Source organism: Schistocerca nitens, chromosome 11, assembly GCF_023898315.1.
Source record: "Schistocerca nitens isolate TAMUIC-IGC-003100 chromosome 11, iqSchNite1.1, whole genome shotgun sequence".
NCBI classification, from domain to species: domain Eukaryota; kingdom Metazoa; phylum Arthropoda; class Insecta; order Orthoptera; family Acrididae; genus Schistocerca; species Schistocerca nitens.
Genome location: NC_064624.1, coordinates 136,974,254 through 136,993,641, shown reverse-complemented (window position 1 = coordinate 136,993,641; position 19,388 = coordinate 136,974,254).

The window sequence follows — 19,388 nt, the reverse complement described above, 5'->3', positions numbered from 1 at the left end:
TTGTTATTTAGGGTCAACTGCCACTTTTCGCACCATTCAGATATTTTTTCTAAATCGTTTTGTAGTTTGTTTTGATGTTCTGACGGCTTTATTAGTCGATAAACGACAGCGTCATCTGCGAACAACCGAAGACGGCTGCTCGAATTGTCTCCAAAATCGTTTATATAGATAAGGAACAGCAAAGGGCCTATAAAAGAACCCCGGGGAACGACAGAAAACACTTTTGTTTTACTCGATGACTTTCCGTCAATTACTACGAACTGTGTCCTCTCTGACAAATCCAGTCACATAACTGAGACGATATTCCATAAGCACGCAATTCCACTACGAGCCGCTTGTGTGGAAATACGGAATATATCTGAAATCCCTTGTCAATAGCACTCAGCACTTCATGTGAATAAAGAGCTTGTTGTGATTCACAGGGACGATGTTTTCTAAACCCATGTTGACTATGTGTTAATAGACCGTTTACTTCGAGGTAATTCGTAATGTTCGAACACAATGTATGTTCTAAAATCGTGCTACATATCGACGTTAACGATATGGGCCTGTAATTTAGTGGATTACTCCTACTATCTTTCTTGAATATTGGTGTGACCTGAGCAACTTTCCAGTCTTTGGGTACGGATCTTTCGTCGAGCGAAAGTTTGTATGTGATTGTTAAAGTATGGAGATAATGCATCACTCTAGAGGTCTGCGCGGATGCGGATATCCGCGGATATATCCGCGGATATCCGCGGTGTTTGTTACTTGGTAGATAAAATCGCGACCGGCGCGAATATCCGCGGGTCATCTGCGGATAATGAGCAAGGCATCTGCCCAGTACGTTTGTTGCAATGTTAGTTGAAAACTTCATGTCTGTTGACATTCTTGGAATCTTGCAGGGCCCGGGTAGAGCTGATGTCTGTTGTCCGCAGTCCCTGGCTACGACCGACGTAGCTGTACCCAAGAGACCTGCGCCTAATCCGTTTCCACGACCGTGTCTTTTGTGTGGCCTGTGCTCTCTGGGTGGCAAACCTGCCCACTGTCTACCATCAGATGGTTAGAGCGTCTGCCATGTAAGCAGGAGATCCAGGGTTCGAGTCCCGGTCGGGGCTCACATTTTCATCTCTCCCCGTTGGCGTATGTCAACGCCTGTAAGCAGCTAATGGTGTTCATTTCATTGTAATTTCATTCTAACGAGCTGCACGGTCACCGATGGTATCTGTTCTTTCGGACATGTCCGAATGAACAGATACCATCTTAGTATATATAAAAAGTGGTTAAGTTGTCACATAAATGGCACCCTGACAATAACTATGTCATTACATACCATAATTCTAAGTACTTCTGTCTATTACTATTAATTACTCATTCAAAACTTAAATGTATGCGGATGCGGATTAATTGCTGCGGATGCGGTTGCGATTTAGGACCTTTCGGATGCGGATTGCACTTTTCTTATCCGCGCAGACCTCTATGCATCAGCATACTCCGAAAGGAACTTAATTGGTATACCGTCTGGACCAGAAGACTTACTTTTATTAAGTGATTTAAGTTGCTTCACTACTCCGAGGATATTTACTACTACTACTCATGTTGCAGCTGTTCTTGATTCGAATTCTGGATTATTTACTTCTTCTTCGCTCGTTAAGGCATTTCGGAAGGCTGTGTTTAGCAACTCTGCTTTGGCAGCACTGTCTTCGATAGTATCTCTATTGCTATCGCGCAGAGAATATATTCCGTTCATCACAAGAATAGACCTCATGTAAACATTACACTATGTATTCTTCTGCGTTGGCTGGTACCTCACTGGATTTCGTTTCACATGGTGCGGAAGCCAAACTGTCTCGAGTAGTCAAGTACGAGGTGCATTCAAGTTCTAAGGCCTCCGATTTTTTTTCTAATTAACTACTCAACCGAAATCGATGAAACTAGCGTTACTTCTCGACGTAATCGCCCTGCAGACGTACACATTTTTCACAACGCTGACGCCATGATTCCATGGCAGCGGCGAAGGCTTCTTTAGGAGTGTTTTGACCACTGGAAAATCGCTGAGGCAATAGCAGCACGGCAGGTGAATGTGCGGCCACGGAGAGTGTCTTTCATTGTTGGAAAAAGCCAAAAGTCACTAGGAGCCAGGTCAGGTGAGTAGGGAGCATGAGGAATCACTTCAAAGTTGTTATCATGAAGAAACTGTTGCGTAACGTTAGCTCGATGTGCGGGTGCATTGTCTCGGTGAAACAGCACACGCGCAGCCCTTCCTGGACTTTTTTGTTGCAGTGCAGGAAGGAATTTGTTCTTCAAAACATTTTCGTAGGATGCACCTGTTACCGTAGTGCCCTTTGGAACGCAATGGGTAAGGATTACGCCCTCGCTGTCCCAGAAAGTGGACACCATCATTTTTTCAGCACTGGCGGTTACCCGAAATTTTTTTGGTAGTGGTGAATCTGTGTACTTCCATTGAGCTGACTGGCGCTTTGTTTCTGGATTGAAAAATGGCGCCAGCCGGAGTGGCCAAGCGGTTAAAGGTGCTACAGTCTGGAACCGCACGACTGCTACGGTCGCAGGTTCGAATCCTGCCTCGGGCATGGATGTGTGTGATGTCCTTAGGGTAGTTACGTTTAATTAGTTCTAAGTTCTAGGGGACTGATGACCTAAGAAGTTAAGTCCCATAGTGCTCAGAGCCATTTGAACCATTTTTTTTTTTAAATGGCATCCACGTCTCATCCATTGTCACAACCGACGAAAAGAAAGTCCCATTCGTGCTGTCATTGCGCGTCAACATTGCTCGGCAACGTGCCACACGGGCAGCCGTGTGGTTGTCCGTCAGCATTCGTGGCACCCACCTGGATGACACTTTTCGCATTTTCAGGTCGTCATGCAGGATTGTGTGCACAGAACCCACAGAAATGCCAACTCTGGAGGCGATCTGTTCAACAGTCATTCGGCGATCCCCCAAAACCACTCTCTCGATCGTGTCGTCAGACCGGCTTGTGCGAGCCTGAGGTTGTTTCGGTTTGTTGTCACACGATGTTCTGCCTTCATTAAACAGTCGCACTCCACGAACGCACTTTCGACACATCCATAACTCCATCACCACATGTCTCCTTCAACTGTCGATGAATTTCAATTGGTTTCACACCACGAAAATTCAGAAAACGAATGATTGCACGCTGTTCAAGTAAGGAAAACGTCGCCATTTTAAGTATTTAAAACATTTCTCATTCTCGCCGCTGGCGGTAAAATTCCATCCGCCGTACGGTGCTGCCATCTCTGGGACGTATTGACAATGAACGCGGCCTCATTTTAAAACAATGCGCATGTTACTATCTCTTTCCAGTCCGGAGAAAAAAAATCGGAGGCTTTAGAACTTGAATGCACCTCGTACGATAATGAAGATACGGTTTATGTTGTGCATTAGGCGTACATCGACTAAGCGATAATATAGGACAACAGCTTTAACGGCACATTTAACTTGGACAACCATCTGGTCCAACTAACCTGCAGTGATGCAAACAGTTGCAGCAAAGAAGCAAAAAGAGACGAGCAGAGAGCAATACAGCTTTGAATATCATTCAATTTTTAAACAGAACGAAATAATGGCAAAACTCGGACGACACGCTTTTTAGGAGATCTGATGGAAAGCATAACATGCTGTCGATCTTAGATAAAATAGTATTGTAATTAAAAACAGGAGTGATGAAAATTCCTGACTTCAACAAGGGTAATTTTTATGTGTGGCGTAAAAGCACACTGCCGGGATTACACCATATTGTTAAATATTGAAGCCACTGAAGGTATTACAGTCAGTCGTCTGGTAATCTCTGAACTTCCATATCAGGCTCCGAGGAATATATTGCACCACTGCTACATTGATTACGAGTCGCTCACAACAGAATTCCAAACCACCAAGAAGTCCATCACGACAAATCCCTTAACTCGGCTTCAGATCAGTCCTATTGGGTTCACATTGCAGTGTTAAGGTGACAACTGTAGAAATACAGCATTCCTGTGGTGTGCTCGGCGCCGTGAAAATTGTTTTCGATGTTTCTGCGACCCTTATCACTCTGGCGCATGTGAGACCACATCTGTCCTACAAAACAATTAGCATATTCAAACAAACAGCATTTGATTTTTCATTTTCTCCAAAAAATTTAATTGTGACAATGTTTTCTTAACTTTAAAAATCTTTTATGAAATATCGACAATTCTGAATGTGTATTTGCAATGAAAACCAGAATTGCGATATGTAATTAGAAACTAGAAGACGTGCATTTTTTCTTGAAAAAAAAATGATGGTTAAGTATGAGTTAATTACCATATCTTTCATGAATTTCATATTAAATGATTTAGGTATTCAAATGGACCAAAAAAAATTGTAGACCGTAATGTGTTCCATACCGCTTCCGCCAGTACATCCAATTACCCTACAGATTATGTCACGCATATAATTGAGTTACTACAATATATACAGGGTGGTCCATTGATAGTGACCGGGCCAAATATCTCACGAAATAAGCATGAAACGAAAAAACTACAAAGAACGAAACTCGTCTAGCTTGAAGGGGGAATCCAGATCGTGCTATGGTTGGCCCGCTAGATGGCGCTGCCATAGGTGAAACGGATATCAACTGTGTTTTTTTAAATAGGAACCCCCATTTTTATTACATATTCGTGTAGTACGTAAAGAAGTATGAATGTTTTAGTTGGACCACTTTTTTAGTTTTGTGATAGATGGCACTGTAATAGTCACAAACGTATAAGTACGTGGTATCATGTAATATTCCGCCAGTGCGGACGGTATTTGCTTCGTGATACATTACCCGTGTTAAAACGGACCGTTTACCAATTGCGGAAAAGGTCGATATCGTGTTGATGTGTGGTTATTGTGATCAAAATGCCCAACGGGCGTGTGCTATGTATGCTGCTCGGTATCCTGGACGACATCATCCAAGTGTCCGGACCGTTCGCCGGATAGTTACGTTATTTAAGGAAACAGGAAGCGTTCAGCCACATGTGAAACGTCAACCACGACCTGCAACAAATGATGATGCCCAAATAGGTGTTTTAGCTGTTGTCGCGGCTAATCCGCACATCAGCAGCAGACAAATTGCGTGAGAATCGGGAATCTCAAAAACGTTGGTGTTGAGAATGCTGCATCAACATCGATTGTACCCGTACCATATTTCTATGCACCAGGAATTGCATGGTGATGACTTTGAACGTCGTGTACAGTTCTGCCACTGGACACAAGAGAAATTATGGGACGGTGACAAATTTTTTCCACGCGTTCTATTTAGCGACTAAGCGTCATTCACCAACAGCGGTAACGTAAACCGGCATAATATGCACTATTGGGCAACGGAAAATCCACGATGGCTGCGACAAGTGTAACATCAGCGACCTTGGCGGGTTAATGTATGGTGCGGCATTATGGGAGGAAGGATAATTGGCTCCCATTTTATCGATGGCAATCCAAACGGTGCAATGTATCCTGACTTCCTACGTAATGTTCTACCGATGTTACTACAAGATGTTTCACTGCATGACAGAATGGCGATGTACTTCCAACGTGATGGATGTCCGGCACATAGCTCGCGTGCGGTTGAAGCGGGATTGAATAGCATATTTCATGACAGTTGGATTGGTCCTCGCAGCATCATACCGTGGCCCGCACGTTCACCGGATCTGACGTCCCCGGATTTCTTTCTGTGGGGAAAGTTGAAGGATATTTGCTATCGTGATCCACCGACAACGCCTGACAACATGCGTCAGCGCATTGTCAATGCATGTGCGAACATTACGGAAGGCGAACTACTCGCTGTTGAGAGGAATGTCGTTACACGTATTGCCAAATGCATTGAGGCTGACGGACATCATTTTGAGCATTTATTGCATTTATGTGGTATTTAGTGAAAAGTTCACAAAGGTACATGAGTCACAAATAAAATGTTCAAACGTAACTACGTTCTGTATTTTAATTTAAAAAACCTACCTTTACCAACTGTTCGTCTAAAATTGTGAGCCATATGTTTGTGACTATTACAGCGCCATCTATCACAAAGCTAAAAAAGTGGTCCAACTAAAACTTTCATATATCTTTACGTACTACACTAATGTGTAATAAAAATGGGGGTTGCTAGTTTAAAAAAACTCAGTTGTTATCCGTTTGACCTATGGCAGCGTTATCTAGCGGGCCAACCATAGCGCCATCTGGTTTCCCCCTTAAAGCTAGACAAGTTTCGTTCTTTGCAGTTTTTTCGTTTGACGCTTATTTCGTGAGATATTTGGCCCGGTCACGATCAATGGACCGCCCTGTATAGTACACAGTGTTTCTTGATAAACGTCATAGCTGCTATGTCTCTGTAAGCTTATGAAAAGCATTAAGTACAGCTTATTTCTAGCCATTAATGGTGTTCCGTGTGCGTTTCACTACGAGGCAGGAAACAGTGTCATCCATTTTCACGGTACGTATGACCAGTGAGACAATCAGAGCACAAGTAGCACTTACAGATACTGTGAGTGTACACGAGTTTTGAAATAAAAATTACGTAGCTACAGTATGATTAGGAAAACCGTTGATGGCTGTTAACATATCAGAATGTCTTAAAGTTTCATTTACAGTGACATACTAATAAGATATCTAATACATAAGTCGGACCTACTTCCAAGAGCGAAACAACAGCAGTATACGAAAGCTACGGCTGCTCACCAATCATAGCGTTTGTGTTTGTTTACATCAGGTTTATTCCTATATTGATAGGAGTAAAGTAACGAAGTCTGTAAATAACGTAAAATGGCGACGTTGTTTCGCTTACTTTTCTGTAAGAGTAACTTTGTGTTTATTTGCCGCCGTCGCTAGAAAATTTAGTATGTTCCTGATTTTTAATTTCTTAATTTTGAATAACTATGACTTCAGACTTCCCTAATTATACACAAATTTTGTTTGTTTTAGTATGTGACTAGAATGTAAACGCTAAGAATTCGGAGTCAAAGACGCAGAGCGAGATAGACACAATTTTTACGTAGCGAAAGGGTGACGAATGCTGACATTCATAATGATAATGCATTTGCTTTACTGAACAACCATAATATTAATACGTGAACATGGAAAATTGAAATACCGATTTTTAAAATTAATTATACAAAGAGGCCAATGAAACTTACATAATTCGAAAGGTACGATGCCACAGACGTGCACAAAAATCACGCGTGTACATAGCCATTAAGAGAGGTAGAAGGAGTCATAGAGTAAATATCTCTGGAGTGAGCATTCACATGCGCAGAACAGATTTTGTGTTGTCAACATACATTGCCGGCCTGGTCACGTGATCTCGGGACTTCGTGTGTTTGTCCGTATAGCGCCCTGTATATTTAGAATGTCACTACATCCCCAGTACAGACGGATTCTTTTCGAACGTGCCGTGGATTATTTATATATGTTGCGCAGACATTTTAACAGTATCCATTTGATACCGGGAATAAACCAGCTACGTAACTTTGAAGGGCAAATGATATTACAAAATGGTTCAAATGGCTCTGAGCACTACGGGATGGTTATCAGTCCCCTAGAACTTAGAACTACTTAAACCTAACTAACTTAAGGACGTCACATAACATCCAGTCATCACGAGGCAGAGAAAATCCCTGACCCCGCCGGGAATCGAACCCGGAACGTGATATTACATTCTGCTTCTTTGCGATAGGTGTCGTAGTTCAGATGCACTCGATTTTTGGTAGTTTTCGGTATGATACGGCACTTTATAGTATTACAGAGCCTGACGTACATTTTTGCAGTGATAGTCCTGCAAAACGACTTGACAGCACGCTAGTACTTTTGCAAGTGTCCGAAAAACACCGAATTTGCCACACATTAGCGATTATATCCCTGCTAATTCGTCCTTTTTCCTTGTATTTCTGCGTATTTATTTTCTCGTTTTTGCGACCTAAAGCACAGTTTTTCTTACTGGTGGCACTTTGAGATATTTATTTAACGCATTTTAAGTATTTGCTCCCAGTTTAGTAAATAAATAGTAGTCTGAGTAATGTATATACATAATCGACAAGTCACTGATAAATGCATGGAGGATAGTATTTACTGAAACAACTAACCTTACCCTTTCCTGTTCCACTAGCAAATTTACGAGAAGAAGCGACTGTTTGTAAGCTTTTGCACGGACCGTGATATCTATTATATAGTCATAAAATCGTAGAAAAATAGGTCTACAGAATCAAGCATTAATTATAATAAGTCTCGAAATTTTTAAACATATACAGTGTCTCTTACTAATATGATAACTACACTCCTGGAAATTGAAATAAGAACACCGTGAATTCATTGTCCCAGGAAGGGGAAACTTTATTGACACATTCCTGGGGTCAGATACATCACATGATCACACTGACAGAACCACAGGCACATAGACACAGGCAACAGAGCATGCACAATGTCGGCACTAGTACAGTGTATATCCACCTTTCGCAGCAATGCAGGCTGCTATTCTCCCATGGAGACGATCGTAGAGATGCTGGATGTAGTCCTGTGGAACGGCTTGCCATGCCGTTTCCACCTGGCGCCTCAGTTGGACCAGCGTTCGTGCCGGACGTGCAGACCGCGTGAGACGACGCTTCATCCAGTCCCAAACATGCTCAATGGGGGACAGATACGGAGATCTTGCTGGCCAGGGTAGTTGACTTACACCTTCTAGAGCACGTTGGGTGGCACGGGATACATGCGGACGTGCATTGTCCTGTTGGAACAGCAAGTTCCCTTGCCGGTCTAGGAATGGTAGAACGATGGGTTCGATGACGGTTTGGATGTACCGTGCACTATTCAGTGTCCCCTCGACGATCACCAGTGGTGTACGGCCAGTGTAGGAAATCGCTCCCCACACCATGATGCCGGGTGTTGGCCCTGTGTGCCTCGGTCGTATGCAGTCCTGATTGTGGCGCTCACCTGCACGGCGCCAAACACGCATACGACCATCATTGGCACTAAGGCAGAAGCGACTCTCATCGCTGAAGACGACACATCTCCATTCGTCCCTCCATTCACGCCTGTCGCGACACCACTGGAGGCGGGCTGCACGATGTTGGGGCGTGAGCGGAAGACGGCCTAACGGTGTGCGGGACCGTAGCCCAGCTTCATGGAGACGGTTGCGAATGGTCCTCGCCGATACCCCAGGAGCAACAGTGTCCCTAATTTGCTGGGAAGTGGCGGTGCGGTCCCCTACGGCACTGCGTAGGATCCTACGGTCTTGGCGTGCATCCGTGCGTCGCTGCGGTCCGGTCCCAGGTCGACGGGCACGTGCACCTTCCGCCGACCACTGGCGACAACATCGATGTACTGTGGAGACCTCACGCCCCACGTGTTGAGCAATTCGGCGGTACGTCCACCCGGCCTCCCGCATGCCCACTATACGCCCTCGCTCGAAGTCCGTCAACTGCACATACGGTTCACGTCCACGCTGTCGCGGCATGCTACCAGTGTTAAAGACTGCGATGGAGCTCCGTATGCCACGGCAAACTGGCTGACACTGACGGCGGCGGTGCACAAATGCTGCGCAGCTAGCGCCATTCGACGGCCAACACCGCGGTTCCTGGTGTGTCCGCTGTGCCGTGCGTGTGATCATTGCTTGTACAGCCCTCTCGCAGTGTCCGTAGCAAGTATGGTGGGTCTGACACCCCGGTGTCAATGTGTTCTTTTTTCCATTTCCAGGAGTGTATAATTAGAGCTACATGGTATGTACCCATGAAAAGTTACTATCCCTCCTTTCACATATTTTTCTTTGCATCCGTAGCAACAACAGTAATTCACCTTCGCTATTATAGTATCAACAAACGGTGAAACACAACAAAAACTCTTGATATTATAAACTTCAAACGCTGCACAAAGCACACACGCACAGCGAAGTCCCGAAAACACGTGGCAATCCTGGTTTAATGTTGACAACATGCGCAGAACGCAATGCTCACTCCAGAGATATTTACTCTATGGAAGGAGTAGACCTTCGACCATAAATATAATAGACAGGCCCTGACGTCGTTTTCGTGGCTCCAACATCTCTGGGCTGAAGTCACGTGAATGTTGGCAAAACATGGTTGTTTCGTGTTGCGCTTATGGCTGAACTCAGCGTTTTGTCGGGGGAAATGGCATTACATTTCACGTGTGTTTCTATGATAGTGCAGATGCGTTTATTAAAATCTACTGAAGTGACTTTTATATGTTTTTTACAATTGAAATAGAGTATCACGTAAATTAAAGTATTGAACGTGATGCCTGTACAGTCAGACTTATATTACATTTTGGAAAGTATCTGTGATAATTCGGTTACAGAAGTAAGTATAATCGTTTCTCGTTCCTACTTATAGGCTCCCTAAGGATGAAAACCGAAGGCAGCTTTGGATACAGGCCCTGAAACGGAAAAACTTTAAGCCATTTGCACATACGTGCCTTTGCTCGAAGCACTTCGCGGAGAAGTGTTTTGATAGGTTAGTTATTATTTACAATTTATATCTATAATTTATATTTACAGTGTCTGTCATTTTTAAATCTAGGTTCCAAAATTATTTTCTGAAACTTCAAAGTCTCACCTTTCATCTAAAATATCATTTTTTTTAAACTGATAGTTTAAACTTTTGTAAAAATAGTGGGAACTGAACCTTTGAAGTGCACCTAAAATTGATACTCTAAAATGGACCTGCTCCTAAAGTCAACAATTTTGACACCTATAGTTTACATAATTCCCATATCCCATTTTCTTTTATAAGTGACTAGAGCTCAAAATGTGGCGAATCCAATGTTTAAAGTCTTGACACGAGCCCACTCTTACTGTTTAAACGAATTTTAACGACATTTTACTTTAATTGATAGTTTATAGTAATTTCGTCCCGCTGCCCACCCGAGTGCCGTCCGATGTATTTGTTAGATTTTATAAATGGCACTGTGAACAAATCCAGGTCAAATGTAGTTCTGGCATAATTTTCACAAATAAAGAACTAATTTTTGTTGGAAGCGTTTGGCAGTCAATTGAGAAATGTGGGTAAAATACGATACAAACATAGGATGGCAGGTCGCTGATTTGAAATCCCGCCACGTTTTGCCAACAGTCACGTGGTTTATGTTGGAGCCACACTAGCCCCATAGCTTCTGCACAGCAATATCAGAAGGAAACTATATCTGTTTTAGGCTATTTCTCGAAGAAGAACGTTAATGGGTCGGACTGAAAAACGAAGAGCTGGAGAGAGACAATTTTTGCGTAGACATTGATAATGGTAATTCAATTGTTGTTTTGAAGATATGTTTAAATGTCTACTGCACCTGTTGTTGTTGTTGTTGTTGTTGTGATCTTCAGTCCTGAGACTGGTTTGATGCACCTCTCCATGCTACTCTATCCTGTGCAAGCTTCTTCATCTCCCAGTACCTACTGCAACCTACAGCCTTCTGAATTTGCTTAGTGTATTCATCTCTTGGTCTCCCTCTACGATTTTTACCCTCCACGTTCCCCTCCAATACTAAATTGGTGATCCCTTGATGCCTCAGAACATGTCCTACCAACCGATCCCTTCTTCTGGTCAAGCTGTGCCGCAAACTTCTCTTCTCCCCAATCCTATTCAATACTTCCTCATTAGTTATGTGATCTACCCATCTAATCTTCAGCATTCTTCTGTAGCACCACATTTCGAAAGCTTCTATTCTCTTCTTGTCCAAACTAGTTGTCATCCATGTTTCACTTCCATACATGGCTACACTCCATACAAATATTTTCAGAAACGACTTCCTGACACTTAAATCTATACTCGATGTTGACAAATTTCTCTTCTTCAGAAACGCTTTCCTTGCCATTGCCACTCTACATTTTATATCCTCTCTACTTCGACCATTATCAGTTATTTTGCTCCCCAAATAGCAAAACTCCTTTACTACTTTAAGTGTCTCATTTCCGAATCTAATTCCCTCAGCATCACCCGACTTAATTCGACTACGTTCCATTATCCTCGTTTTGCTTTTGTTGATGTTCATCTTATATCCTCCTTTCAAGACGCTATCCATTCCGTTCAACTGCTCTTCCAAGTCCTTTGCTGTCTCTGACAGAATTACAATGTCATCGGCGAACCTCAAAGTTTTTATTTCTTCTCCATGTATTTTAATACCTACTCGGAATTTTTCTTTTGTTTCCTTTACTGCTTGCTCAATATACAGATTGAATAACATCGGGGAGAGGCTACAACCCTGTCTTACTCCCTTCCCAACAACTGCTTCCCTTTCATGTCCCTTGACTCTTATAACTGCCATCTGGTTTCTGTACAAATTGTAAATAGCCTTTCGCTCCCTGTATTTTACCCCTGCCACCTTTAGAATTTGAAAGAGAGTATTCCAGTCAACATTGTCAAAAGCTTTCTCTAAGTCTACAAATGCTAGAAACGTAGGTTTGCCTTTCCTTAATCTTTCTTCTAAGATAAGTCGTAAGGTCAGTATTGCCTCACGTGTTCCAGTATTTCTACGGAATCCAAACTGATCTTCCCGGAGGTCGGCTTCTACCAGTTTTTCCATTCGTCTGTAAAGAATTCGTGTTAGTATTTTGCAGGTGTCGCTTATTAAACTGATTGTTCGGTAATTTTCACATCTGTCAACACCTGCTTCCTTTCGGATTGGAATTATTATATTCTTGAAGTCTGAGGGTATTTCGCCTGTTTCATACATCTTGCTCACCAGATGGTAGAGTTTTGTCAGGACTGGCTCTCCCAAGGCCGTCAGTAGTTCCAAGGTAATGTTGTCTACTCCGGGGGCCTTGTTTCGACTCAGGTCTTTCAGTGCTCTGTCAAACTCTTCACGCAGTATCGTATCTCCCACTTCATCTTCATCTACATCCTCTTCCATTTCCATAATATTGTCCTCAAGTACTGCACCTAATTCCAAAAAATTTTTAAAAGTTATAACTGTGCTTTGATGAATTTACAATGCATATTTTATAATGCAAATCATTTCACACCTGTGATTACTTTACGCGATGCAACGGCATTCACATTGTGTTGTCATGAGTTTTGCCACCATTAACACAACATTTATTTTTCTGCTCATTGTATCAAGTGCTCACTTAAAATGATCAAACACTTTAAGAGAAATCAAAGTATTAGAGGTAGGGGTGTAAATGTGGAAGCGTGTGGGTAATGTGGAAACGTGTAGTATCTGGCCTGCAGAGTTCTGCACTGTAGTGGCGCAGCCAGAAATCGTTGCAATAGTTCCTATTTGTCACGGTAGAGGGTTAGCAGTCCGTTGAGCAACAGACGCCGTGACAGTGACGCAATTTACGTTCGCGCATTTTCTAAACCTTTTTCGAGGTAAGTTGTGCTATTATATTTATCTATATATTTTGTAGTTACCTTTTTTTACGTCTGATAAAGGGAGGCGCATAGAAGGTTTTAACAGTCCTTTGTCAACCTTAAATGGATAGTTGCTTAATGTAATCTACCGAAATTGAAAATGGCTATTGTGTAGGTAATGTGGAAGCATACATACGATGGCATTGTCGAAACGTTTCCACAATACCAACATCAAATACATTACTTCTAATACGTTTTGCGTCTGTTTCTAGATGGCACGAAAGCTAACTGATCGGAAACCAACAGCTATTGTGAAGAAGTGGGATGTTGAAAACATGATTAAGGCTATAATAGCCTCAAGGGAAAGCAGGTGGGGTTAAGAAGAGCAGTAAAAGCTTTCAGTGTACCTCAGACGACACTTCAAAGGTCTGTGCATAGTGGTATGTCACCTGAAGAATGTGTTTCTTTGAGACTTGGATGTAAGCTTGTACTACCTGATGCTACTGAGAAACAGTTGGTACAGTATCTCATTGAAATGGATAAAACAGAAGGTCGACATCGTTGTCAAATACCTCATCAAATACGTGTGTGTCCCCACACGTCCTCTAAAGAGGACGGTTTCCAACAGAGGTCGTAAGCCAGGTTCATCAGCTGCTTTGACATCTTCGCCGTATAAAAGACGCCTTGAAGACTCCTTACTGAAGGGTAAACAGAAGCTTCCTAAGGCACCTGCCAAAGCAAGAACAAACATGGAGCTAATCCCAGAAATCCGTGAAAAAAACGGCTTAAGTTGTCTGAGGATTCAGATGAAGAGCCCAATGCACCAACTGTCTCTTCAGGAGAGTCACATTTGGATCTGACTGTTGGGCAAGAAAAACCTACTGAAGAAGGTGCAATTTGTATTTTTCGTGGAGGCGCATTTTCCAAAGACATTCAGGGAGAATTGTGGATTAAGTGTGTAGTGTGTGAGGAGTGGAGTCACTCTTTGTGTGCCGGAAATGGAGATATTTACATATGCGACTTTTGCAAGTGAACTTCACTTATGAAGCATTTTTCTAATACAGTAGCGTTTAAAAATATTTTGTGTAATTTAAATTTAATATAAAATAAAATAGTTTCTAACATTTTCAATAGTTTTTGTTTGAAGTAGTCAGTTTCCCACAATTTTAAGGCGTTTCCACATTACCCACACTTCTTGCAAAATTAATCAGTTGTTGTGCAAGCAGAAAAGTTTTTTAATTTTTAACGTATTTAGTTTTTGTGTTTCATAATATTACATTCATTGCTAAAACATTATGAATTAGCTTCGGCTAATTTTTGAAGCTGAAAGAGAAGCAAACATTTCTTTTATACAGCAAAAACAAACTGGGTTTCCAAATTTACACCCCTACCTCTACTTCGTAAACAAGGTAGGGAAGCAAAGGACATTCATGCCGATTTCCAGAATACACTGGGGAACTCTGCTCCTTCATATTCAACTGTTGCCAACTGGTCAAATTAATTAAAATTACGTTATGAGAGCTTAGCTGATGATCCGCGTAGTCGTCAGCCAAGACGTGTCACTACACCAGAAATCATTGCAAAAGTGCACAAAATGCTCATGGAGGACCGCCAATTGAAAGTGCGTGAAACTGCTCATGCTTGCCAGATGTCATCTGAAAGGGTACATCACATTTTAACTGCAGAATTACAAATGAAAAATTTTTCTGTAAGTTGGGTACTGCAACTCTTCATGCGCGCCCGCATACATGTGCCGTCGCCATGACAAAATTACACGAACTGAGGTATGAATTGTTGCCACACCCGCCTTATTCGCCTGATGCGGCTCCGTCAGACTTCCATCTTTTCCAAAAACTGGAAATTTTTCTTGGTGGACGAGGATTCACTTCAAACGAAGAATTGATAGGCAGAGTTGACAACTATTTTGCAGGCTTGTAGGAAACTAATTTCTGAGACATCGTTGGACCAAGTGCATCAGTTTACAAGGTGTACAACTTTGCTTCCGCGGTTTGCTGATAGGCGGCGACGACAGTAAGTAGCGGTCGAAAGAAACAGATCGCAGACGTCAGGCGGTTAGCTTGGACCTCGGTAAACATAACCTCATTCAAACATTACTCGATTTGTGTCTGTATCATAAAGTTGTTCTTGACTGAAAATGTCAGTTTACGAGCCAAATTCTTGTCATTTGCGGGAGGTGTTACTGTTTTGTTTCAATGTGAAGAAAACAGCGGCCGAGTCTCAGTCGAATGCTCTCAAGTACGTACGGTAAGGACGCTATTAGTGAAAGAACGTGTCGTGAGTGGTTTCAACGAAGAACGGTGATTGTAACGTCGTAGACAGGCATAGTGGTGGAAGGGAGGATGTTTTCGAAGATGCAGAATTGGAGACATTGCTGAGTGAAGACTCGCGTCAAACTCGAGAAGAATTGGCACGATTAGTGGGAGTGACACAACAAGACATTGCAAAACGTCTCAAGGCTATGGGCATGATTCAGAAAGAAGGAACTTGGGTCGCATGTGAACTGAAAGCAAAAGACGTTGAACTGTGTTTGTGAACAGTTGCTTCAGAACCAAAAACGAAAGGGATTTCTGCATCGCATTGTGACCGGGGACGAAAAATGGGTTCATTACGATAACCCTAAACGAAAAAATCATGGGGATACCCCGGCCATGCTTCCACGTCGACGGCCAAAACGAATATTCACGGCTCCAAGATCATGCTCTGCATTTGGTGGGACCAGCTTGGCGTCGTGTACTGTGAGGTGTTAAAACCAAGTGAAACAATCACATGTGCTCATTATCGAACGCAATTAATGCGCCTTGGCAGAGCAGTAAAAGACAAACGGCCGCAGTACACCGAGAGGCACGATAAGGTAATTTTGCAGCATGACAACGCTCGACCCCACGTCGCAAAAGAGGTCAAAACGTACCTGGAAACGTTAAAATGGGAGGTCGTACCCCACCGGCCGTATTCTCCAGGCATTTCTCCCTCTGACTATCACCTGTTTAGATCAATGGCTGACCAACACTTCCGACCTCATGAAGAAGTCACAAATTGGATCTATTCACGGATCACTTCGAAAGATGAAGAATTCTTCCGACGCGGGATTCGTACACTGTCCGAAAGATGGGAGAAAGTAGTGGCCAGCAATGAAACACATGTGCTCATTATCGAACGCAATTAATGCGCCTTAGCAGAGCAGTAAAAGACAAACGGCCGCAGTACACCGAGAGGCACGATAAGGTAATTTTGCAGCATGACAACGCTCGACCCCACGTCGCAAAAGAGGTCAAAACGTACCTGGAAACGTTAAAATGGGAGGTCGTACCCCACCGGCCGTATTCTCCAGGCATTTCTCCCTCTGACTATCACCTGTTTAGATCAATGGCTGACCAACACTTCCGACCTCATGAAGAAGTCACAAATTGGATCTATTCACGGATCACTTCGAAAGATGAAGAATTCTTCCGACGCGGGATTCGTACACTGTCCGAAAGATGGGAGAAAGTAGTGGCCAGCAATGAAACACATGTGCTCATTATCGAACGCAATTAATGCGCCTTAGCAGAGCAGTAAAAGACAAACGGCCGCAGTACACCGAGAGGCACGATAAGGTAATTTTGCAGCATGACAACGCTCGACCCCACGTCGCAAAAGAGGTCAAAACGTACCTGGAAACGTTAAAATGGGAGGTCGTACCCCACCGGCCGTATTCTCCAGGCATTTCTCCCTCTGACTATCACCTGTTTAGATCAATGGCTGACCAACACTTCCGACCTCATGAAGAAGTCACAAATTGGATCTATTCACGGATCACTTCGAAAGATGAAGAATTCTTCCGACGCGGGATTCGTACACTGTCCGAAAGATGGGAGAAAGTAGTGGCCAGCAATGAAACACATGTGCTCATTATCGAACGCAATTAATGCGCCTTAGCAGAGCAGTAAAAGACAAACGGCCGCAGTACACCGAGAGGCACGATAAGGTAATTTTGCAGCATGACAACGCTCGACCCCACGTCGCAAAAGAGGTCAAAACGTACCTGGAAACGTTAAAATGGGAGGTCGTACCCCACCGGCCGTATTCTCCAGGCATTTCTCCCTCTGACTATCACCTGTTTAGATCAATGGCTGACCAACACTTCCGACCTCATGAAGAAGTCACAAATTGGATCTATTCACGGATCACTTCGAAAGATGAAGAATTCTTCCGACGCGGGATTCGTACACTGTCCGAAAGATGGGAGAAAGTAGTGGCCAGCAATGAAACACATGTGCTCATTATCGAACGCAATTAATGCGCCTTAGCAGAGCAGTAAAAGACAAACGGCCGCAGTACACCGAGAGGCACGATAAGGTAATTTTGCAGCATGACAACGCTCGACCCCACGTCGCAAAAGAGGTCAAAACGTACCTGGAAACGTTAAAATGGGAGGTCGTACCCCACCGGCCGTATTCTCCAGGCATTTCTCCCTCTGACTATCACCTGTTTAGATCAATGGCTGACCAACACTTCCGACCTCATGAAGAAGTCACAAATTGGATCTATTCACGGATCACTTCGAAAGATGAAGAATTCTTCCGACGCGGGATTCGTACACTGTCCGAAAGATGGGAGAAAGTAGTGGCCAGCAATGAAACACATGTGCTCATTATCGAACGCAATTAATGCGCCTTAGCAGAGCAGTAAAAGACAAACGGCCGCAGTACACCGAGAGGCACGATAAGGTAATTTTGCAGCATGACAACGCTCGACCCCACGTCGCAAAAGAGGTCAAAACGTACCTGGAAACGTTAAAATGGGAGGTCGTACCCCACCGGCCGTATTCTCCAGGCATTTCTCCCTCTGACTATCACCTGTTTAGATCAATGGCTGACCAACACTTCCGACCTCATGAAGAAGTCACAAATTGGATCTATTCACGGATCACTTGGAAAGATGAAGAATTCTTCCGACGCGGGATTCGTACACTGTCCGAAAGATGGGAGAAAGTAGTGGCCAGCAATGAAACACATGTGCTCATTATCGAACGCAATTAATGCGCCTTAGCAGAGCAGTAAAAGACAAACGGCCGCAGTACACCGAGAGGCACGATAAGGTAATTTTGCAGCATGACAACGCTCGACCCCACGTCGCAAAAGAGGTCAAAACGTACCTGGAAACGTTAAAATGGGAGGTCGTACCCCACCGGCCGTATTCTCCAGGCATTTCTCCCTCTGACTATCACCTGTTTAGATCAATGGCTGACCAACACTTCCGACCTCATGAAGAAGTCACAAATTGGATCTATTCACGGATCACTTGGAAAGATGAAGAATTCTTCCGACGCGGGATTCGTACACTGTCCGAAAGATGGGAGAAAGTAGTGGCCAGCAATGAAACACATGTGCTCATTATCGAACGCAATTAATGCGCCTTAGCAGAGCAGTAAAAGACAAACGGCCGCAGTACACCGAGAGGCACGATAAGGTAATTTTGCAGCATGACAACGCTCGACCCCACGTCGCAAAAGAGGTCAAAACGTACCTGGAAACGTTAAAATGGGAGGTCGTACCCCACCGGCCGTATTCTCCAGGCATTTCTCCCTCTGACTATCACCTGTTTAGATCAATGGCTGACCAACACTTCCGACCTCATGAAGAAGTCACAAATTGGATCTATTCACGGATCACTTCGAAAGATGAAGAATTCTTCCGACGCGGGATTCGTACACTGTCCGAAAGATGGGAGAAAGTAGTGGCCAGCAATGAAACACATGTGCTCATTATCGAACGCAATTAATGCGCCTTAGCAGAGCAGTAAAAGACAAACGGCCGCAGTACACCGAGAGGCACGATAAGGTAATTTTGCAGCATGACAACGCTCGACCCCACGTCGCAAAAGAGGTCAAAACGTACCTGGAAACGTTAAAATGGGAGGTCGTACCCCACCGGCCGTATTCTCCAGGCATTTCTCCCTCTGACTATCACCTGTTTAGATCAATGGCTGACCAACACTTCCGACCTCATGAAGAAGTCACAAATTGGATCTATTCACGGATCACTTCGAAAGATGAAGAATTCTTCCGACGCGGGATTCGTACA